The 24,530-nt window shown below is 36.1% G+C and overlaps 1 long non-coding RNA gene across 1 annotated transcript in view; it reads left to right on the top strand.

The window, feature by feature from the left end:
- LOC109254272 (uncharacterized) overlaps positions 1–15,590 on the top strand; it is a 36,059-nt gene extending 20,469 nt beyond the window's left edge. Inside the window, exon 4 of the long non-coding RNA XR_002074734.2 lies at positions 14,910–15,590. This is a non-coding gene — a long non-coding RNA (uncharacterized LOC109254272). The remainder of the gene's footprint in view (positions 1–14,909) is intronic.
- Positions 15,591–24,530: the final 8,940 nt, after the last annotated feature.

Genomic DNA, 24,530 nt, shown 5'->3' with positions numbered 1-24,530 from the left:
ATTATAAAGATATTAGTACAATGTTAGCATTTATTTTCAGCTCCGAACTTTAAAAAAAATTGCAGATAACATGGCTTGGTGATGAGGAAGAGCTTTTCCCCTAACTGGACAAAAAATATGTACTGTCCGTTTTAATATTATCTTAATGTTTAGGCCTTTGTAAATTGTAAAAAAATAAAAGTTTAAAATTTGTGTTAGGCAAATCTCTCAGTTTAAATTGGATTCAAGACATTGTTGTGGTTGCCAATAACTGTACTCGTGTGAATCCTTGAAGTCTAAGTTTTAGATTTAGATTTAACAGATAACTACATTGTCAACTCTTGTAAGTGCATTGGCCCTGTTTCGTTCTTTGTTTGTTTTTACAATTCTTTTTTTAAATTTCAAGTTATTATTTAAATTCTAGTTAGCATATATGGTAAAATTGGTGTCAGGTGAAGAATTTAGTGATTCATCACTTACATATAACACCCAGTGCTCATCACAACAAGTGCCCTCCTTAATGCTCATAACCCATTTAGCCCATGCCCCACCCACTTCCCTCTATCAACCCTGTTTGTTTTCTATAGTTAGGAGTCTCTTATGGTTTGCCTCCCCCCTGTCTTTCTCTCTCTCTCTCTTTTTTTTTACCCCTCTCCTATGTTCATCTGTTTTGTTTAATTCCACATATGAATGAAATCATATGGTATTTGTCTTTCTCGGACTGACTTATTTTGCTTAGCATAATACACTCCAGCTCCATCCATGTGACTGCAAACATGGATTTCATTTTTTGATGGTTGAGTAATATTCCATTATGTGTGTGTGTGTGTGTGTGTGTGTGTATGTGTGTGTGTGTGTACCACTTCTTTATCCATTCATCAGTTGATGGACATTTGGACTCTTTCCACAATTAGGCTATTATTGATAATGCTGCCATAAATATTGGGTTGCATGTACCCCTTTCAATCTGTATGTTTATATCCTTCAGTAAATGCCCAGTAGTGCAATTGTTGGGTAATTGGGTAATTCTATTTTTAACTTTTTGAAGAACCTCCATACTGTTTTCCAGAGTGACCGTACCAGTTTGCATTCCCACCAATAGTGCAAAAGAGTTCCCCTTTCTCTGCATCCTCGGCATTGGCCATGTTTTAGTAACCTTTCTGTACCTAGTTTCTGGAATATACTAAACATCTGAAAATATTAAATGGCTATTCAATACACCCTTACTAGATTTACATTTAACATAATTTACAAGTAATTATTGATTCATTTTTAAAATTCAGTGTACTAAAGAAGGGACAAAGATGAGTAGAACAAATGGTCTGGTTAACAGAGGAGAGCCTAGACAAGTGCAAACATAACTAATATAAAGTAGGGTGAGCTGAGTATCCTGAGATAAATGTAAACAATGTATAATAGAGGTTCAAAGGGCAGAGAGCTTGCACAGAGTTTGAAGATTGAGGCTTGTCTTCAGGAGGATGTGACATTCAAGTTTGAACTTAAAGGTGGTCATGCACAGCGGATTGGAAGGACAGTCATGGCAGAGAGCATATTCTATATAAAGAATCAGTGCAAATCAGCCTATTTGCTACCTCTGAATGGCTATAACTATTCTACAGGGATCACTTCACAATATGTAGTAACAACTTTGTCCCAAGGTTGTTATCCTCATTCTCTCCACTAAAACGTAAACTTTTTATGGGTTATAGGTTGGTACATTTTGTATCCTCTGCTACATCTATGAACGCTCTGTATGTAAAAATATTTTAAAAATTTACTTGGCACCTTTCAGATTACCAAAGATTTTACAGTGTTACTATTTATGTTATATCTACTGATTGACAGCCAAAATAGCTCCTCAAATGTGATACATAATCAACCATTTCTAGAACAGCAGCTAAGGGCTAAGGCACTGGAGTTAGGACTGCCATGTTTTAATTACTGGCTTAACTACTTACCAACAATGGGATCCTGGCAATTTATCAACCACAGAGGACTCAGTTTTGTCATCTATGAAAGGGAATGATAATCATATTTATCGTATAGAGCTCTGTGATAGATTAAAGATGTCTATAAATACTTTGCTACCCTTCTCTTTGAGGGTGATGTTCAATTTTCATCTCTTTGAGTCTAAGTTGGCCTTTGTGATGCCCTTAATGAATCGATTGCAATGGGAGTGGGATTCTGGGACTTTTGGAGTGAGATCTGAAGCTCTGCAGTGTTTGCTCATCCCTTTTTGAATTCTTGCTCTTGAAAAACTGTCTCTCAGAGTCCTTAGCCAATCATATAAGAAATTTGACTACCCTTAGACAACCATGCTGGAGACACCACATGTAGGTGCTTGGGTTACCAATGCTAGCTGAACTCAGCTTTCCAGCCATTCCAGCCAAGGCACCTGACATGTGTGTTAAACCTCTGGGACTCTTCTGAACAGCCCATCCACCAGCTGAATAACATATAGTGACATCAGCTGACTCATTGTGGAGTAACAGTATCACCAATTCTTACCGTATGTGATTTTTTAAACAGATTTCATTCATCATGAAATATAATAAATGGCTGTTTTAAAACACCAAGTTTTGGTTTAGTTTATTAATGGCAACAAATAACTAGAACAGGCTATTATGAAGATTAAGTGATTTAATGTATATAAAACACTTAGCACAGTGTCTGGCACAGAGTAAATATTTCATAAACATTTTTTTCTATTATGGTATTATTGCACCATAACCACAATTATGAAATCTGCATTTGTGTGTGTGTGTGTGTGTGTGTGTGTGTGTGTGATTTGCAAGTACTGAGAAAATAAACTCAAGATGAAAGGCAACAATGTGATGCACTTTCATATAAAATAGTCTTTGTTAAATTGTCATTCTATAAGGAATTCTTGTTTTTGTCTGGCTAAGCATTAAATAATGAATTTTTAAAAAAATTATTTTAAAGTTTATTTATTTTTGAGAGAGAGCACAAGTAGAGAGCACAAGAGAGAGAGAGAGAGGGAGACTCAGAATCCAAAGCAGGTTCCAGGCTCCCAGCTCAGTACAGAGCCTGCCACAGGGCTGGAACTCACAAGCCATGAGATCATGACCTGAGCTGAAGTCGGACACTCAACCAACTAAGCCATTCAGGCGCCCCGTGAGTTTTTTTTCTTTAAGGTGTTTTTTCCCCTTAGATGTTTTCTCATATTACTATATATTGTCCATCTGAATGATCTTCACTACTTTGTTGGCTTCAGTTTCTATCATTTGTTAATCCCAAATCTTTACCTTTAGTTCAACTTACTTTTGAACGTCAGACGTGAAAGTTCAGTTGCTTACTGAAAATCTTCACCTAAATGTACCATGTGGCAAAACTGAACTCATCAGCTCCTCATCCTTTCTCCTCAAATTTCCATTGTTCATCACCCACTCAGGTGTTTACATCAAAATCTGGGTTTTAAGGAAAAAATCTGGCCTAAGACCACAATTCATATTGGTTATATATGTTTATTAAAATAGGATCCTGGCTATAGGTGGTAATTGCAAAGTTTGAAGCTTTTATAATGTAGTTCACGTACTATGATATAGGAATTTCTATGTTGTATGAAGCAGCAATGTATATAAATAGTAAAGAACACTGTCCAAAGTATCTGATATTTTGGATATGCTAAGGAAGCTACAAAGATACTTGGGATGTAGACCTTTTCTATTGTTTCTTTTTCATGCTCAAGCCTACAGAAGCTTGTGACTATATACATTCATCCAAATTTTAATCTGAAGGATGTCAAATAGCCATATAGAATTCATTTGTCTATATATTTCTTTTTTCCCTTCAGTTCAAGTTTAATAGACACAACAAATAACCTAAAGTGATGCCCCACTACTATACACATCAGTTGTCCTGCCCCATAGCACAGCTCAGGCCACTCTCTCTAGAGGAAGAAGGGGCAGCCTTCCCAACCCCTGCAGGAAAGGCCTGTTCTGTTCCACACCACATACGCACTGAGCCTAAAGTCTTATGTTTTAAGCATGACAATTGTACAAATGAAATCTTGTCTTCATGGTTACCCACTGCAGCTTGGCCATAAAATGGCCCAGCACTCACTTCTGCTTGGAGAAATATTCTTTGCTCTTCTGGACAACAGGCTTGATGATATCACTGCCAGTCTTGCAGCCTTGGGCACAATTCCCCATGCGTGTCAGTAAACTTGAAGGCCTGAATTAGTCTCAGAATCTTATCCATAGAGTGTTCCAGAAGGAAGTCGTTCACAGTGATCTGCCAAAGGATGCCTTTATCATCAATGATAGAGAGGCCCTGAACAAGTTACATTCATCAGCTTTAATATTCCATAGTCCTAAAGGCCATATACAAAAGACCCACAGCCAGTATCACCCTCAGTGGGGAAAAACAGAACTTTGCCTCTAGGGTCAGGAACAAGATAGGAATGTCCAGTCTCACATTGTTACATAACATAGTACTGGAAGTCCTAGCCTCAGCAATCAGACAACAAAAAAGAAATAAAAGACATCCAAGTCAGCAAGGAAGAAGTCAAACTTTCACTATTTGCAGATGACATGATACTGTAGGTTGAAAACTCAAAAGTCTCTACCACAAAACTGCTAGAACTAATACATGAATTCAGCAAAGTCACAGGATATAAAATCAATGTAAAGAAATCTGTTGCATTTCTATACACCAATAATGAAGCAACAGAAAAAGAAGTCAAGGAATCAATCCCATTTACAATTGGATCACAAATAATAAGATACCTAAAAATAAACCTTACCAAAGAGGTAAAAGATGTGTACTCTGAAAACTATAGAACACTTTTGAAAGAAACTGAAGAGAACACAAAGAAATGGAAAAACATTCCATGCTCATGGATTGGATGGAAAAATATTGTTAAAATGTCTATACTACCCAAAGCAGCCTACACATTTAATGCATTCCCTATAAAAATACCACCAGCAGTTTTCAAAGAGCTACACATCCTAAAATTTGTATGGAGCCGCAAATGACCCTGAATAGCCAAAGTAATCCTGAAAAAGCAAGGCAAAGCTGGAGGCATCATGATTCTGGACTTCAATTATATTACAAAGTTATAGTCATCAAGACAGTATGGTACTGGCACAAAAATAGACACACAGATCAATAGAACAGAATAGAAAAGCCAGAAATGGACTCACAACTATATGGTCAACTAATCTTCAACAAAGCAGGAAAGAATATCCAGTAGAAAAAAAAGATAGTCTCTTCAACAAATGGTGTCGGGAAAACTAGGTGACAACATACAGAAGAATGAAAGTCGACCACTTTCTTACACCATACACAAAAATAAATTCAAAGTGAATGAGAGACCTAATTATGAGACAGGAAACCATCAAAATCCTAGGAAAGAACACAGGAAGCAACCTCTTTGACCTTAACTGCAGTAACTTCTTACTAGACACACGGAGGCAAGGGAAACAGAAGCAAAATGAACTGTTGGGACTTCATCAAGATAAAAAGCTTCTGCACAGAAGAAATGGACAGAAGACATGAACAGACATTTTTCCAAAGAAGACATACAAATGGCCAACAGACAGATGCAAAGGAACTAAGCATCATCTGATATCTGATGAATATCAGAGAAATGCAAAACAAAAGCACAATGAGATATCACCTCATACTTGTCAGAATGGCTATTAATAAAAAGATAATGGCAGGTTTTGGCAAGGATGTGGAAAAAAGAGAACCCTTGTGCACTGTTGGTAGGAATGTAAGTTCATGTAGCTACTATGACAACAGTATGGAAGTTTCTCGAAAAATTGAAAATAGAAATTCCATACCATCCAGCAATTACCCTTCTGGTATGTGTCCAAAGAAAATGAAACACTAATTCAAAAAGATATATGCACCCTTCTGTTCTTTGCAGCATTATTTATGAGTGCCAAGACATAGAATCAACCTAAATATCCACTGATGGATAAATGGATAAAGAAAATGTAGCACAGCTAAGGAAACAACAAAACCAAAAAGCAGCCTACAGAATGGAGAAGGTATTTGCAAATGACATATCTGAAAAAGGGTTAGTATTCAAGTCTATAAAGGACTTATCAAACCCAACAGGCAACAGCCAAACAATCCAGTTAAGAAATGAGCAGAAGACATGAATAGACGTTTTTCAAAAGAAGACATTCAGATGGCCAACAGACACAGGAAAAGATGCTCAATATTACTCATTATCAGGGAAAAACAAATAAAAAATGCAATGAGATTCCACCTCACACCTGTCAGAATGGCTAAAATTAACAACAAACAAAATGAGATGTTGACAAGGATGTGGGAAAAGAGGAACCCTCTTATGATTTGGTGGGAATGCAAACTGTGCAGCCATTCTGAAAAACAGTATGCAGGTTCCTCAAAACATTAAAAATAGAGCCGCCCTACAAACCAGCAATTCCATTACTAGGTATTTACCTAAAGGATACAAATTACAGATTTGAAGGGGCATATGCACCCCAGGGTTTATAGCAGGATTATCAAGAATAGCCAAACTACAGAAAGATCCCAAATGTCCATTGAGCAATGAATGGGTGAAGAAGAGGGGATATATATGTATGTATATGTATATGTATATGTACATGTGTATATGTATATGTATATGTATATATGTATATATACACATACACACAATGGAATTTTACTAAGTCATTAAAAAATGAAACTTTGGCATTTGCAATGATGTGGATGGAGCTAGAATGTATTATGCTAAGTGAAATAAGAGTCATAGAAAGACAAATACTGTATGATTTCACTCATATGTGGAGTTTAACAAACAAAACAGATGAACATAAGGGAAGGGAAAAAAAAAGAGAGGGAAGCAAACCATAGAGACTCTTAACTATAGAGAACAAGTACTGGCAGGGGATGGGCTAAATGGAAGGCACTTGTGATGATCACTGGGTGTTGTATGTAAGTAATGATCCACTAAATTCTTCACCTGAAACCACTTTTACTAAATTAAACTAGATTCTTCACCTTAAACCAATCTTACCTTGTATGCTAACAAACTAGAATCTAAATAAAAACATGAAAAGAAAAGCAAAAAAAAAAAAAAAAAGATTCCATTGTCCTGGACACTGGCATGCTTGGCTTCTGATACCAAGGGAATGTTCCTGGGTCCCAGTTCTCTTTGTTTCTTGGGTGTGATGATCCACGCCAGGCAATAGAAATGAGAACCACAGATGCACCAATCATTTAGCAGCTGAGTTTCTTAAATTCTCCTGCCCTGTAACTGAAAGCAATGATCTCTGCAGGACACACAAAGGTGAAGCCAAGAGTGTAAAAGAACACAACGTATTTTCCTTTGTAGTCAGATAGGTTGATGTCTTTTTCTAAGTTTATTTATTTTGAGAGAGAAAGAGTGCGAGCAGGGAAGGAGCTGGGAGAGAGACAGAGAGAAAACCCCAACCAGCCTCTGTGCTGTCAGCGGTACTCGATCTCTGGAACCTGGAACGGTGAGATCATGACCTGAGCCGAAATCAGGAACCGGATGCTTAACCGACTGAACCACTGAGGTGCCTCCCCTGATGTCTTTAAACTGGCCATCTGGCATAACAGCCATGGCTTTGAAGTTGGAGGCAGGATGACCAATTTTGGCCTTTCCTGAAGATATCTTGTCATCAGCAGCTGAGACAGAATGCACCAAGGCCAGTCAGGAGGAAGACATTATCCATACATTTTTTAATGCTTTAAATTTTTAATGCTTTAGCATTAGTAAAGCTAATTGTTGGTTTTTTTTTTTTTTTGGTTGGCACACCAACCAGAACTTTGCTAATGTCATTTTTAATATAATTTTTATTTGTATCTTAGTACAACTTTTTGATAATTTATGGTGCTCTAATCTTTAATCCCAGAAAAACTTTCAGCAAAAATTTCTGTGACTTAAATTTGGAAAAAACCCTTTCTGTTGAAGATTTACCATATATTCTAAAATACTTATATTCTGAGGAGTAAAGGCTTGCAGGAAAATTATACTTGTTTAGCTTGTTTAATCCAGTGGTTGCCCTGCAAGTTAAAAAAAGTTCACATTTATCATGCTATTTATTCTTTAGTTTGAAAGACTTAGAACTTTAAAATTGATATTCACTTTAGTTAATTTCATGAATGCCTTTTCTACTGCATTGACTCAGTGAGAGAGGGAATCTTTTATGGGTATACTTTCCACTTGGGTAGACTACATAAGCGTCTTTTTTCTCTTTCTTAAACAGCTTCCCTAATTGTTCACTATTACTTCAGATGACTTCTGAAATTCCTTGACAATCAGTGTTAGGTGAGTTGATTCTGAAGGTGAGACTTTCTCCTTTCACTGCCCGCATTCATACATTGCCAAATCTGTCGTATTTCTTTTGACTCTTTGCCTTTTTCCTTACCTTTTTTTTACAATGCAGTCTTTGTCTTGCCAAGGCTCTTTCAGCTTTACAGAATATTATTTTTGTGTCCCACAATGACTTTAGAAGAAAATTTATCCATTGAGGATAGCTGTATAGCTCAGAATATTTTATTTAACAAATTATTTTGGATAGGCTTCCTTTAGCCTGAAATCTTCTCTGCACCTCAGACAGGTACCAAATATCCTTGACTTTTCAGAAATGCATCAGTTGTATAAAATGAAGCATATCTATAATATGCTTACAAGCATGTGCTAATATAATAGCACTAAAGGAAAAATAGTGTTTGGCAGAGAAAATTTTAATTAGTTGTTTTAGTAAAAATAGCTACAACTCTCCATCTTCTACTCAGCACAGAAAATGCATTTCAGTCTTTAGGTCAGCTCATGTAAGACAATTAACTGGCAGGAGAGTCCGCACTCTTCACTACATGGATCCAACAATATCAGGGAAGTGTTAGAATAACTTAAACTTCCCTAATGAGCTTCAGGGCTTTAATGAGAATATTTTCTATTCTTGTATGATTAATATTGCTCTTTGGTAGAAAGAGGACTCATGTGTGTGAAGGAAATGTAGAACGAAAGAGCTCAAGATAAACCGTTAAGAGGAAGTTAAGAAGTGGTTAATCCCTTAGAGCCCAGAGGGGATTAATTATTGATAACTAGTAACTGCCACCAGCTTGAGTAGTTTCTCCAAATAATTATAATAGCCTACAATAAAATAGCAAACAACTATTTTTAAACTACCAGCATTTTAACCATTTATTTTCTGAATTTAGTCAACTAAGCGATCTGTCCTGTCTGGCTATATAATTATGTCAAATGGTGAACCTATATCATGTATTTAAAGACACTATTATTATTTATAATAGTCTTATTTTTTTGTGCATAAAAATAGTCGTTGTAAATCACTAAGTCAGAGTGGATGAACCAGTTCTGTGTGTTTGTGTATGTATGTGTTTGTGTGCACGTATGTTTGTGTAGGTACACAGCTCTGTGTGCGTGGGTACGTTTGGAAAGTTAGAAAATTAGAACAGGATGAAGAAGAAAGAATAAGAAAAAGAGACGATCCAAAAGAGTCACTGATATTAAGTAAAACATTACTAGAATATGGGGACATACATAATCAATGGAATTTTTGCACAAACGCAAGTACAGGTTTCCCTTGCTTTCCTAGAGTTCGCGTCTATGAAAGACCTACATTAATATCTGCTTTCACTAACCCAAAAGAAAGCCAGAGAGAATTTTCACTTTTACGCAATGGTGATTGCTTCTTCGTTTTATGCCATTTCAGCTTATGACAGGTTTCATAGGAGCACTCTACTTTCAGAGAGTGGGGGAAACTTGTAGTTTTTGGTTATTGTTTTTCACTATCCACTTATCCACTGAAGCAGACTGTAAGATGTCAAGAAGTAATGAGAATTTAGTGAGAGGAAGTGACTAGAAGTAGTGAGAAGTAGAAGTAATGAGAAGTGAGGATGTTAAGGATGATGAGAAAAGTAAGATACAGGTAGATGGTCATCACAGTATATTTATATTTATTTTTTTAAAGCTAATCAGTGTTTTATTTATTTTTTATCATTATTACTTATTTTGAGCGATAGGGAGCTCAAGTGAGCGAGGGGCAGAGAGAAAGGGAGAGAGAGAGAATCCCATGAGGGGCAGAGAGAGAGAGAGAGGGAAAGAGAGAGAGAGCGGGGCCTACCTGAAGTGGGGGCTCAAGCTCACCCAATGAAGGGCTTGAGCTCAGTGGTCATCACATTGTAATAGAGTTTAGCCGTGTACATTGAACAAACCCTGGATAGAAGGTCGATGAAGCGTAGGAGACTAGGATGGCTTTTTCAATTGTAACTGGGGAAACCGTGGTGATAGAGAAAAAGGAGTAAGAGCAAATACAGAAGATGGAGGAGGGAACCATTTTGTTGTTGGTGTTGTTAGCTGTCTCTGAATGTGTGTTCAGAAGGTTTTATTTAAAAAGCACTTAAATTGATGATGTCATGATCTAGCTATACTTGTTGAAACTTGTTAAGAAAGACAGTCTCTTGCATGCAGTCTTTCAGTCCCAGCTTGGCCCCTGGGGGGCCTCTGGCCTGGAGTACATCCCTTACCAAGAGATAGGGAACCCACACTACCTTGCTGGGCTTATTACTTTGTGTGGGAATATCTTTCCCTGTGTCAAACTCAGTGCACTCCTTTGTTCTGCCGAAAGACACGCTTCAATGGCCCTCAGGCACACCTCGAATTTTCTGTATTTCATATCCTCTGGGGGAAAGATTGGGGTCCTTATACTGCAGCAAAAATTGGGATGTGTGCAGTCACGCTGCCTGTGATAGCTATGGAATAGATTTGTTGGCCGAGGGGAACTAGTGCATTGCAAAGGATTGGAATTTGTGTACACTTTCTTCCTTTTCTTGCTACAAATAAATACGGTACCACTGGGACTGGTGTGTGTATTATCTGTTCTCAGCAACCTTTAATATTGCACTAGTGTCTTCCCTGGGTGTCACTTATTTGCCTTTTAAGCTTGGCTGCACTTGTGTTATAGTCTATCGAGCACAGCCTGTCCACCCAGTGGATGGTGAAACAAAGGTTTTCCATCTCAAGCTTCAATAAGGATTGTGCTATGGTTTGGAGGTAGGAAGGGAATTACAATTATTATTCATCCATTAGTACTGATTACCATTAAGAATGGATAGTCTGCAAATAGCTGCTCTATCAGCTATTTGCTACTTCTATGTTTTGCTTAGGTCACAGAACATTGGTCAATCTAGCATCAGTTCAGTTGACTGATTTGTGCCTTTGGCACAAACTTTTTAGATGGACCACGCAGCCATTCCTCTCTTGGGTCTCATACTCTCCCTCTCAAGATTTTTTTCCAGGGTTAACAGGTGAGTCTCCTCCCTGCTCTGGATCCCCAGACTTCTCCTATTTCACATTTAGAGGAATCTCCAATCCACTTCCTCGCGTAAGCTCTACTTTCCCTATCTTTTTTCATATTTGACATTGATTACCATTAAAACTAGAATCTGAATCATTACCAACAACTGTATTACCTATTTTTCCTTGAACCAAAGGCATGATGTTTAAAACATTCCATGAAGAAAGGGGCAGTATGTCTAGTATGGCAAAGAAGGAGGAGAGTAACAAAAGAGTTGTGCATATTAAAATTATTTAAACATTCTTATTCTGCCAAATTTGTATATAAGTGTGCATATTACTTTCAATAATTAAAGAGATTTAAATGGGTCTTAAAAATAGCAAAAAACCATTTTGTCAAGTTGGAGTCAAGGAAGTATGGAAATTCTCCCCATTTTAAGTGTTCCTTAATTATTGGCCTTTCTGTGGTTGAATTTATATTAACAAAGATAATTGGATATTAAGGCAATTAATCAGAAGGCTCAGCTTAAAAATAGCAGTTGAAAAATAAGTGAAATTTCCAACCGAATTCTACAGTTTGGTCTTTATACAGAAAAGATTGATTAGGTAGATGCTGAACCCTTTTCTTTACTCTTCAGAAAAGATTGTTCTCTAATTGTCACTGTATGTGAAGTAAAATGAAGATAGATAATACAAATATCCTGATTGACCAAAAGATTAAAATTGTGAGTCTTCCAAGAAGTACGTGAGGATTCAAGAATATCTTATTGCAGTTTATTTTTTTCCGACTGTTTTTTTTTTCAGCCACCATCTTCTAATAACGCACAACTACATCTTTTCTTGTTAGAACATGTTATCCAGCACTTTTTGATTACATGTTCTCAGATAATAGCTGGGGCAGATTGACCAAAGGAGAGCAATTTCTTTAATCAGGATAACATAATGATTCTATCACAAACTTTAGATAGGACTATGGATATTACCAATTTTTTTTTCTGGTCTATTAATAGCATTGTATCTTTAGTAGAATTGAAGACAGGACCTTCTGTAGGTCTCAATACAACTTTATAAAAGGCCATAACAATGCCTTTCAAATCAAATCCATTTGCTGTTCTACAGAAAAGCAAGTTTTTTAGTAAGTTGGCCATAACCTGAGGACAGGGACCCTGCAAATATTAAACAGTGGAATGTAGTGAACAGGAATCTGAAATTTCTGCCTGGCCAAAGCCAGTGGCCTTTGGCTTCTCTCTGTTCTTGAGTCATTTTATGGGAATGAGTTTCTTCATCAGTGAAAAGAGGGTGCTGTCCAACATATTCTGAGGTCCTTTCAGTTCTAAAGTTCTTTGGCTAATTACCTGGAGTCCAAGTGATGCCCTCAATCTGGCTGGTATGTAATAAATATTTGATGTTTATGAACAATGTTTGACTTATGTATGTGGAGAAACACATGCTATATGGAAATACCATGGTGTCTTCAATACATATTATTTTGGGAGCAATGCGATTAAAATGTATGAATTCTTTGTTTACTTAGGTCAAAGAGAAATAGTTGTTTTTTTAAAATAATGTAAACTAAGGGAAAATAAAATACTCAGTATACTAGTTTAAAATATTTTTCAACTAGTGGTTGGAATATGTTAAATGTAAATATGTTAAATAACATTATTTATTTTTATCTTTGATAAGGTGCCAAATAAGTGGTTGGAATATGTTAAATGTAATGAATATATTTAAAAGAAAATGTTTAAGATATCTGAGGTGTTTATACTTTGTGAATACAACCAGTATATTCATTATTTAAAAATATATACTGGACGAAATCAATATTTACATAAGAAAACAGACTGCAGGTTTAAATTTTTCTGTCAATAAGACTATCTAATAGAATCAAGTGTCATGTATTTGTATGACCACTAAAATTTGAAATAGAAAAACAGAAAAGTATGCTTTTAGTTAACATGTCTTACATGTATAGAATGAATTGACAACTTTCATGTGTATGAATTACTAATAATAGTTTACATTTTTAATACATGTACTGCTCTAAATAATTACCTATATTTGCTCTTTAGTCCTTTTAACAACCCTATAAGGTCTTTACAATTATTATCATTATCCCCATCTTGCAGGTGAGGAAATTGAGGATCAGAGATGTTCATTAATTTGTGTAAAGGCACACAATCGATAAGTGGTAGGGCCAAGATTTAAACCCCAGTATTCTGGTTTTATGCTCTTAACCAACTGTAATATTGGTTTTTTGTCATGATCATTTCTGAAAGAATTACTAAATCATGTGAAATGCATTACATCATTTATTTACAAGTTTACTAAGGATAAAATTGACCTTTCCATGTGTTCAAAAAAGTGCATCGTTTTTTCCTTTATCCACATTTACAATTTCTGTTTTTTTATCCTTTGTAAAACTAAGAAGCTGTACTATCAACTTTTTCTTTTGTTTTAATATGAGACCATCATTCGGTTATATGATTTGCTAGCATATATAGGATGCAAGGATATATCAATGCTTTTTTTTATCTCTTGCTTTTAATAGGTAGGGAACCAATTTCTGATGAATTGCTGAACCGAGAACTATGTTCTCTGTGAAGTTATAAGTAGCCCATATATGTCTCTTTTTATTCTTTAGGAGGCCTTATTTAGTTACGTTAACATCATCTCAGCCCAGAGAGTGTTCCCTCTAGAAATCATCGATCATCTGTTTTAGTCAAGCAGCCGACATTCAATCAATCACATGTTAATATTACTTCACTTCTTATTCAGAGGTCTCAAACATCTATCTCTTTCACTCTTTTTCAAAACCTTAAATGGGACTGACAATTATAATGATGTATCTTGTGATACAAAGCATAAATTGTAAATAAGTCACGGATAGTAGTCACAGAAAAGAAAGAAGGCTGAGAAAAAACCCCAGTCAGATAGTGTGCAATAGTTCCTTCCTTTAGTCAGGGAAATAAATGCTTGTTTGCAATAGAATCTAACTATTATAAGACCCTTTAAGAACAATTCCTGTTGCAAAGTGAGAACATTTGTAGTTCCGTTTAAATAATGTAGCATTTCCAGCCTGTGAAAATAGATAAGCTTCCAGGATTCTTTTTGTGGAAAGATAAGTCACATGAAAAAACAAAAACAAAAACCAAAAAACGCCTTAAAAAAGTACATTGGTAGACATATCTTAGCAGGAAAACAATTTTTTGGTGCTGGACAAATAGGCATGTGTGTTTGATTTAACGGCTGTGTTTCTGTACTCAACAGAATTTCACAGGGTCACAATGATACATGGTTAGATGAGAAATTATACAGATTTTAGTGTATTCTTATTAAAATCAAATACTTTGAAAAATTGCAATATTTTGATTTGATCATCTAAAACTTAAGTTGTATCATTTTAGTCTTATCCAAATTCACTCAGAATGTAGATGAAACTGTTCCATGGAAGTTTGACAATTTTTGGTTAAAATTTTGTCTTTCTGAATTGTGTTTATTCTAGAAATCATATTGCTCAGTGCTTTTGCAAGTAGTGAAGAGCATTGTTTAGGAATATAAATCAGTTAGGATGCGTTGTGGAGCGAGTGATTGAAAAATTGGCTTAAGCTGGTTTAAAATAAGAACATTTATTTTTTGTCAGGGATGGCATCGAGGTGGATTGCTTCAACGGCTCAGTCTTCTCATCAAGGATCCAAGTTCGTTGAGCTTCTCCACTCTGCTGCCTACAACATCAGCTTTACACACAGGTTGATTTTCTTTATGATTGTGAGGTAACTGCTATGTGTTTTGTTCTTGTCATGTGTGTGTGTATGTGACACACACACAGAGAGGATTTCTCTGTGAATACATGAATTAAACGGGGATAATTGAGGAAAGAGGAGAAAGGAAGAAAGGATGCTGGGTGATCATCCATGTCCAACACAGGAAAGCAATGTAACATAATGATAAATATTTTTGGATAGCACATTTTAATAAAGTCTGACTCCACTAGATTAATATTACTTCGAGCAAGATTTAAAACTGTGTTGAAAAAAATTCCTGTTTCCTAATTCTTGCTTCCTTTTTGAAATTCAGTTATGATCACTTAACATGGAGACTCTAGATTCTGAATTATACAGCTGCAAACTGGAATATTTATTTATTTATTTATTTAGTACATAAGCATGTGTGAAAGTGGGGAAGGGGCAGAGAGAGGGACAGAGAATCTTAAATAGGCTCCATGCTCAGCATAAAGCCATTGTGGGCCTTGATCCCATGACCCTGGGATCAATCATGACCTGAGCTGAAATCAAGAGTTTGATGCTTAACTGAGCCACCTAGGCACCCCTAGAATTCTTTAAAATATTTATTTATTTATTTATTTATTTATTTATTTATTTATTTATTTAGAGAATGAGAGAGAGAGAGAGAGAGAGAGAGAGAGAGAGAGAGCCATCAGGGTAAGGACAGTGACAGAGGGAGAGAGAGAATCCCAAGCAGGCTCTGTGCTCAGCTCAGAGTCTGACATGGGGCTTGATCTCACAACCATGAGATCACTACCTGAGTGGATATTAAGAGTTGTACACTTTACTAACTGAGCCACCCAGGCACACCACCCCCCCAGAAGTTTTAAATGTAAACTAATTTTATGAATTTGTGAGCTTTTATTGTATTCACCTCTTATGGCAGAGATTGCTGCTTCTTCTCTCAAGTTTTCGATGGGCCAGAGTTGCTTAGAATAAACACTGCTTAACAGACTCCTTTGCAGCTAGATATAGTCATTGATAAAGGTCTTTGACTTGGATGTGAGTGCAAGTCATGTGTGCAACTTCCAGTTTACACTTTAAAGGGAAAGTATAATATTTGATGGGTGGTAAACACAAGAAAGAAGGAACCTAGACAGCTGGACACTTTAAAGAGAAGATCTTAATGTATCAGCCTAGATACTTAAGTCTGCCTTGTAAGCTAGTTTTAATCTAGGCTGAACTTACATATTAATACAATAGATAGCCAATATTAACATACTATCTAGAAATAAGGGGTGTTTCCTTGTAACTAGAAGCTGGATTACAATCTTCCTGAGTACAAAATAAAATGTACTTCTTATTTTTGAATATTACTAGGAAAAAGTAGTGTTGTATGGAGCTCCTGATATTTTTATTTTGATCTTGTAGTTTTTTTTAATGCACACAGCAGATTTAACTGTTTTGAATGAATTTACTCATTTTAAGGTATCAACATCCAATCACTTCACTTAAAATAATCAAACCGTTTGTGTATACACACACACACACACACACACACACACACAGAGCATACATCTCCACTGTTTACTGTCTCAAAGCATTTTAACAAGGTATTGCGCTGGCAGAATTAATTAGATCTGAAAACTGGTATAATAAAAGCAATAAAAGCTATAAGAATGCATTAAAATGGAATACCAAAATAATAGAATGTAAGGTTTCTAAAGTTGTATTTGACTAGTCAAATGTTTCTTAATAACTGGATGCATGAGAATACATTGTTCGTTATAATATTAAAGGAATGTAATGAAATGGAAATTGAGGCAATAGAGAATTCAGTATGCACAATTATTTTAAATTTAAAATTTTCCCCATAATGAACATAGCTAAAAACATAGAAGACAAATGATAGAGAAATTAGAAGCAATTATCAAAGGAATTCTCAGCAGAAATTTCTGATTTAAATTAAAGCCTATGATTAAAAATCTGCCTCTTTGTCCTTCTCCACTCTTCCCACAATCCACTACTACAGCACCTTGTAACTTAATTTCTTTTCCTCAAAGGCACTCATGCTCTGATCCATAACAAGAATGAACATATCAAATTTATGTCTTTCTGGCTTCTGCTTCTATATGGGCTAATACTTAATTTTAAAAAGAAGAAAGATGGAAATATTATTGAACAGTGGTCATGAAAAACAGAATTATTTTTCGCCTACATAACTCCATTAATTTTGTGAATGAAAAGGAGAAACTTTTCAAATTCTTTTTGATTGATATTTGAAATACAGCATGGTGTATTTTGGTAACTGGAGCTGACTTAAAACTATTTAGGTATCCCAAACATTAAAAAGATTATAGTGCATCATCTCCAGATACAATTCATTTATTCATTCAAAACTGATTTTGAACATCTGCTCAGGTATTGTTCTAGGTGCTGGAGACAAACAGTAAAATAATATTACTTGTTCTTATTATGTTTGTATTCTGGTGATTAAAATCAATACTATATCATAAAACAAGTATGGGGCAATTCAACATAGTTGTATTTTTTGATGAAACCTATTATGATTCTTTGGGAAATATAAAGTTCCTTATAAATGGTGTTTTTTGTGCATATAATAAATTTCATATTGCCTATTATACACTGTTACCATTATTTGCTGACTGTTTTGTCATTTTTCAGAAATCATTGATAATTAGTTATTTTTAAAGTAGTTATTAAAAACTCTTCATCTAATCTTTTTGTCTTTCCCTTTGGATGGAATTGCATTTTATAAAAGATCCAAAATGACCATATAAAAAACTAGAGAAACTTGAAGTGATTTTAAAAGTCGAAATAATCAGTTGTGGGTTTTTTGTTTTGTTTTGTTTTGTTTTTCTATTTATACCCAAGTTACTTAGCATATCGTGCAATAATGATTTCAGGAATAGAATTCAGTGATTTATCCCCTACATATAACACCCACGGCTCAACTCATCCCACGTGTTTTCCTTAATGCACCTTGCCCATGTGGTCCATGCCCCCACCCACAACTCCTCTACCAACCCTCATTTTGTTCTCTATTTTTAAGAGTCTCTTATGTTTGTGACCCTACCTGTTTTTATATTATTTTTGCTTCCCTTCCCTTATGTTCATCTGTTTTGTATCTTAAATTCCACATATGAGTGAAGTCATATGATATTTTTCTCTCTCTGACTAATTTCATTTAGTGTGATAACCTCTAGTTCCATCCACATAGTTGTAAGTGGCAAGATTTCATTTGCTGAGTTTTGATTGCTGAGTAATACTCCATTGTGTGTGTGTGTGTGTGTGTGTGTGTGTGTGTAATGTCCTTATCCATTCATCTGTCAACGGACATTTGGGCTCTTTCCATACTTTGGCTATTGTCAGCAGCACTGCTATTGTCAGTAATGCATGTGCCCTTTTGAAACGTCACTCTTGTAACCCTTGGGTAAATACCTACTAGTGCAATTGCTGGGTAGTAGGGTAGTTATATTTTTATTTTTGAGGAACCTCCATATTGTTTTCCAGAGTGGATGCACCAGTGTGCATTCCCACTAGCTGTGCAAAAGGGTTCCTCTTTCCCCACATCCTCGCCAACGTCCGTTGTTGCCTGAGTTGTTAATTTTAGCCATTCTGTCAGGTGTGAGGTGGTATCTCATTGTCGTTTTGATTTGTTCCCCGAGGATGAGTGATGTAGAACATTTTTTCATGAGTCTGTTGGCCATCTGAATGTCTTCTTTGGAAAAGTGTCCATTCATGTCTTTCACCCATTTCTTCACTGGATTAATTGTTTTCTGGGTGTTGAATTTGATAAGTTCTTTATAGATTTTAGATACGAACCCTTTATCTGATATGTCACTTGAAAATATCTTCTCCCATTCCATCAGTTGCCTTTTAGTTTTGATGAGGTCCTAATAGTTCTCTCCAGAGACATGTTGAGTAAGAAGTTGCTGCAGCTGAGGTCAAAGAGGTTTTTGCCTGCTTTGTCTTCTAGGATTTTGATAGCCTCCTGTCTTACATTTAGGCCTTTCATCCATTTTGAGTTTATTTTTGTGTATGGTGGAGGAAAGTGGTCCGATTCATTCTTCTGCACGTCGCTGTCCAGTTTTCCCAATACCATTTGCTGAAAAAGACTGTCTTTGTTCCATTGGATATTCTTTCCTGCTTTGTCAAATATTAGTCCGCCATACGTTTGTGGTCTATTTCTGGGTGATCTATTCTGTTCCATTGATCTAAGTGTCTGTTTTCGTGCCAGTACCATACTGTCTTGATGATTACAGCTTTGTAATACATCTTGGAGTCTGGAATTGTGATGCCTCCAGCTTTGGTTTTCTTTTTCAGGATTGCTTTGGCTATTTGGGGTCTTTTGTGGTTCCATACAAATTTTAGGATTGTTTGTTCTAGCTCTGTGAAGAATGCTGGTGCTATTTTGATAAGGATTGCATTGAATATGTAGATTTGGGTAGTATAGACATTTTAACAATATTTGTTTCTCCAATCCATGAGCATGGATCATTTTTCCATTTTTTTGCATCTTCTTCAATTTCTTTCATAAGCTTTCTATAATTTTCAGTGCATAGATTTTTTACCTCTTTGGTTAGACTTATTCCTAGCTATTTTAGGGGTTTGGTACAAGTGTAAATGGCATTGATTCCTTGAATTCTCTTTCTGCTGCTTCATCATTGGTGTATAGAAATGCAACAAATTTCTGTGCATTGATTTTATATCCTGTGACTTTGCTTAACTCATGAATCAGTTCTATCAGTTTTTTGGTGGAATCTTTTGGATTTTCCACATAGAGTATCATGTCATCTGCAAAGAGTCAAAGTTTGACTTCCTCCTTGCCAGTTTGGTTACATTTTATTTCTTTGTGTTGTCTGATTGCTGAGGCTAGCACTTCCAACATTATGTTGAATAACAGTGGTGAGAGTGGACTTCCTTGTCGTGTTCCTGACCTTAGGGGGAAAGTTCTTAGTTTTTCCCCACTGAGGATGATATTAGTGGTGGGTCCTTTGTATATGGCTTTTATGATCTTGAGGTATGATCCTTCTATCCCATTTTATTGAGGGTTTTTATCAAGAATGGATGCTGTATTTTGTCAATTTCTATCTCTGTATCTATTGAGAGGATCATGTGGTTCCTATTCTTTCTTTTATTAATGTGTTGTATCACATTGATTGATTTGTGAATATTGAACCAGCCCTGCATCCCAGGAATAAGTCCCACTTGATCGTGGTGAATAATTCCTTTAATGTATTGTTGGATCTGTTTGGCTGATTTTTGCATCCATGTACATTAGGGAAATTGGTCTGTAGTTCTCCTTTTTAGTGGGGTCTTTGTCTGGTTTTGGAATGAAGATAATGGTGGCCTCATGAATGAGTTTGGAAGCTTTCCTTCCATTTCTATTCTCTGGAACAGTTTCAAAAGAATAGGTGTTAACTCTTCTTTAAATGTTTGGTAGAATTCCCCCAGAAAGCCATCAGGCCCTGGACTCTTGTTTTTTGGGAGATTTTTGATTACTAATTCAATTTCTTTACTGGTTATGGGTCTGTTAAAATTTTCTATTTCATTCTGTTTCAATTTTGGTAGTTTATATATTTCTGGGAATTTATTTATTTCTTCCAGATTGCCCAATTTATTGGCATATAATTGCTCATAATATTCTCTGATTATTGTTTGTATTCCTGCAGTGTTGGTTGTGATCTCTTTTCTTTCATTCTTGATTTTATTTATTTGGATCCTTTCCTTTTTCTTTTCTTTTCTTCTTTTAATATAATTTATTGTCAAGTTAGCTAAAATACAGTGTATAAAGTATGCTCTTGGCTTCTTGAGTAGTTTCCCATCATTCATCACTTATATACAATACCCAGTGCTCATCCCAACAAGTGCCATCCTCAATGCCCAATGCCTATTTTCCCCTCCCCACACCCCCCATCAACACTTAGTTTGTTTTCTGTATTTAAGAGTCTCTTATGGTTTGCCTCCCTGTTTGAAACTATTTTTTCCCCTTCCCTTCCCCTATGATCTTCTGTTAAGTTTCTCAAATTCCACATATGAGTGAAAACATATGTTATCTGTCTTTCTCTGACTGACTTATTTCACTTAGCATAATACCCTCCAGTTCCATCCACGTTGTTGCAAATGGCAAGATTTCATTCTTTCTCATTCGTGATTTTATTTATTTGGGTCCTTTCCTTTTCCTTTTTGCTCAGATTGGCTAGGGGTTTATCAATTTTGTTAATTCTTTCAAAGAACAAGCTCCTGGTTTCATTGGTCTGTTCTACTGTGTTGTTTTGTTTTTTATTTCGACAGCATTGATTACTGCACTAATCTTTATTATTTCCTATCTTCTGCTAGTTTTATTTGCTGTTCTTTTCCTAGCTGTTTAAGGTGTAATGTTAGCTGGTATATCTGAGACCTTTCTTCCTTCTTTAGGAAGGTCTAGTTTGCTATCTACTTCTCTCTTATGGCCGTCTTTGCTGCATCCCAGAAGTTTTGGGCTATGGTGTTATCATTTCCATTGGCTTCCATGTACTTTTTAATTTCCTCTTTAACTTTTGGTTAACCAGTTCATTCTTTGGTAAGATGTTCATTAATCTCTAAGTATTCATTGTCTTTCTAAATTTTTTCTTGTGGTTGATTTTGATTTTCATAGCATTGTGTTCTAAAAATATGCACGGTATGATCTCAGTCTTTTTGTGCTTGTTGAGGGCTGATTTGTGTCCCAGTATATGATCTATTCTGGAGAATGTTCCATGTGCATTTGAGAAGAATGTGTATTCTGCTGCTTTAGAATGAAGTGTTCTGAATAGATCTGTTAAGTCCATCTGGTCCAGTGTGTCATTCAAAGTCATTGTTTCCTTGTTGATTTTCTGCTTAGATGATCTGTCCATTGCTTTAAGTGGGGTGTTAAAGTCCCCTACTATTATGGTATTATTATCAATGAGTGTCTTTATGTTTGTGATTAACAGATTAATATATTTGGATGTATACATGTTGGGGGCATAAATGTTTACAATTGTTGGATCTTGGTGGATAGACCCCTTAATTATAATATCATGCCCTTCTTCATCTCTTGTTATATTTATTTTAAAATCTAGATTGTCTGATATAAGTATGGCTACTCTGGCTTACTTTGGCAACCTTTAGCATGACAGATGGCTCTCCATCCCCTTACTTTCATTCTGAAGGTGACTTTAGGTCTGAAATGAGTTTCTTGTAAATAGCACATAGATGGATCTTATTCTCTTAACCATTCTGTTATTCTCTGTATTTTGATTGGAGCATTGAGTCCACTGACATTTAGAGTGAGTTCTGAAAGATCTGAGTTTAGTGCTATTGTGTTGTCTGTACAGTTGGAGTTTCTGGTGGTGCTCTCTGGTCCTTTCTAGTATTTGTTTTTGGTCTTTTTTGTTTTGTTTCATATTTTCTGCCCTCAGAGAGTCCCCCTTAAAATTTCTTGCAGGGCTGGTTTAGTGGTCACAAACTCTTTTAGTTTTTGTTTTTCTGGGAAACTCTTTATCTCTCCTTCTATTTTGAGTAACAACCTTGCTGGATAAAGAATTCTTGACTGCATATTTTTCCAATTCAGCACGTTGAATATATCCTGCCACTCCTTTCTGGCCTGCCAAGTTTCTGTGGATAGGTGTGCTGTGAACCTAATCTGTATTCTCCTGTAGGTTAAGGACTTTTTTTCTCTTGCTGCTTTCATAATTCTTTTCTTGTCTGGGTATTTTGTGAATTTGACTATGATATGCCTTGTTGATGGTTGTTTTTGTTGAATCTAATGGGAGTTCTCTGTGCTTCCTGGATTTTGATGTCTGTGTCTTTACCCACGTTAGGAAGTTTTCCACTATGATTTGCTCACTTAAAACTTCTACCCATTTTCTGTCTCTTCATCTTCTGGGACTTCCATAATTTGGATGTCATCCCTTTTTAATGAGTCACTGAGTTCTCTAATTCTTATATTGTGATCTTTTACCTTAGTTTCCCTCTTTTGTTCTGCTATATTGTTCTCCATAAATTTTTCTTCTATATCGCTGTTTTGCTGCTCTGCTTCATCTATTCTTGCCCCCATGGGATCCATTCGAGATTGCATCTCAATTATAGCATTTTTTAATTTCATCCTGACTAGATTTTACTTCTTTTATCTCTGCAGAAAGGGATACTATGCTTTCTTCTCATTATTATAATAAAATATTTATTATATATTAAGGAAGTAAAATTTGGAGGAAGAAAAAAATTAATAAAATTATAAATAAAGTTAAAAAATTTAAAACAACACAAAAATCAAATAAAGGAGGCTCAATCTTAGGCGTGTTTTGGTCTGGTTGTTGAAATAAGCTTGGTAGAATAGAGAAAAAATAGAAAGAAAAGAACAGAAAAAAAAAGAAAAAAGTAAGAAAACATTTAAAAGTTAAAAATATATATAAGAAAATAGAATAAAATGAAATGAAGAAAGTAAAATATAATAAAAAATTTAAAAAATTATAGTAATAAAAATTTTAAAATTTTTATAAAAACAGAAAATAAAAATAAATGTTTTCTCCTTCTGTATCCAAGAATAAGAAAAGAAAAGAAAAGAAAAGAAAAGAAAAGAAAAAAAAAAAGAAAAGAAAATAGATGGACCAGTGAACAGAATGAAATCTGAATGAAATTACATCCAGTTTCCCCTAGAAGTCATACTATGAAGCACTTCCTAGTCTGTACGCTAAGCAAGCGGGGAGTGCTTGGTTGGTGCAGTTGGAAGGGGCTTGGTGTAATGGCTCTGTGCTCCACTAGTTAGCGCTGCTTAGCTTACTGGGGCTGATAGGTGTGGTTCACATGTGCAAGCATGTGCATGCGTGGGAGAGGTGAAAATGACCTCACCTAGCTTCCCAGTCTCTAGCACCAGAGTTCTGCGCTCTCACCGACTGGCAATCAAGCACCCCTCCTTTGTCTCTGGCTTCTGTCCAGTCCCTGCTTCTACACTGTCTGTGTCCAAGCCGTCAGCCTTCCAGGCAGCACCTCCATCCCAAATTTTATCTCAGATGGTGTTTCCAAGCCCCTTACTTTTGAGGGCTCTGCAGCTTGGATCCAGTCTGACCCTCTGGGGGAGGGTCTTGCAGGTGCTGGCTTGCATCTGGGAACATTCAGGCAATTGCCCTGCTGTTGAGGCTCAGAGATTATGGCTGGGTGCCTGCTTGCCCCAGAAAAAGTTTGCGTGATCACACAGCAGCAGCAGTTCAGGATTATAGTAAATCACAACACACAACTGGTACCAGGTTTCACTGCACCCTAGTGTCTTTGTTCCAACACCAGCAAACGTGGCTGTTCTCTGGGGTCCGCTGGGACCTTTGCCTATGGGGTGGCCGTAAGGCCTCTACCAAATGACCTCCTAGCAGGGAAACTGCTTCTCCTCCGGTGGAGCACAGATCCCTCGGACCTCACTGTCTGCTCCTGGGAATTCGCCTTTCCCACTAGAGCCCTGCCAGGTATTAAATTCCAGAATTTCTGACTCTGTGCTCTCCTGTTTATAGAGTCCTAATGGTATT

The sequence above is a fragment of the Panthera pardus genome, unplaced genomic scaffold (assembly GCF_024362965.1).
Source record: "Panthera pardus isolate Hobbes unplaced genomic scaffold, ASM2436296v1 HiC_scaffold_24, whole genome shotgun sequence".
Taxonomy (NCBI): domain Eukaryota; kingdom Metazoa; phylum Chordata; class Mammalia; order Carnivora; family Felidae; genus Panthera; species Panthera pardus.
This window is presented reverse-complemented; position numbering and strand designations above follow the sequence as displayed.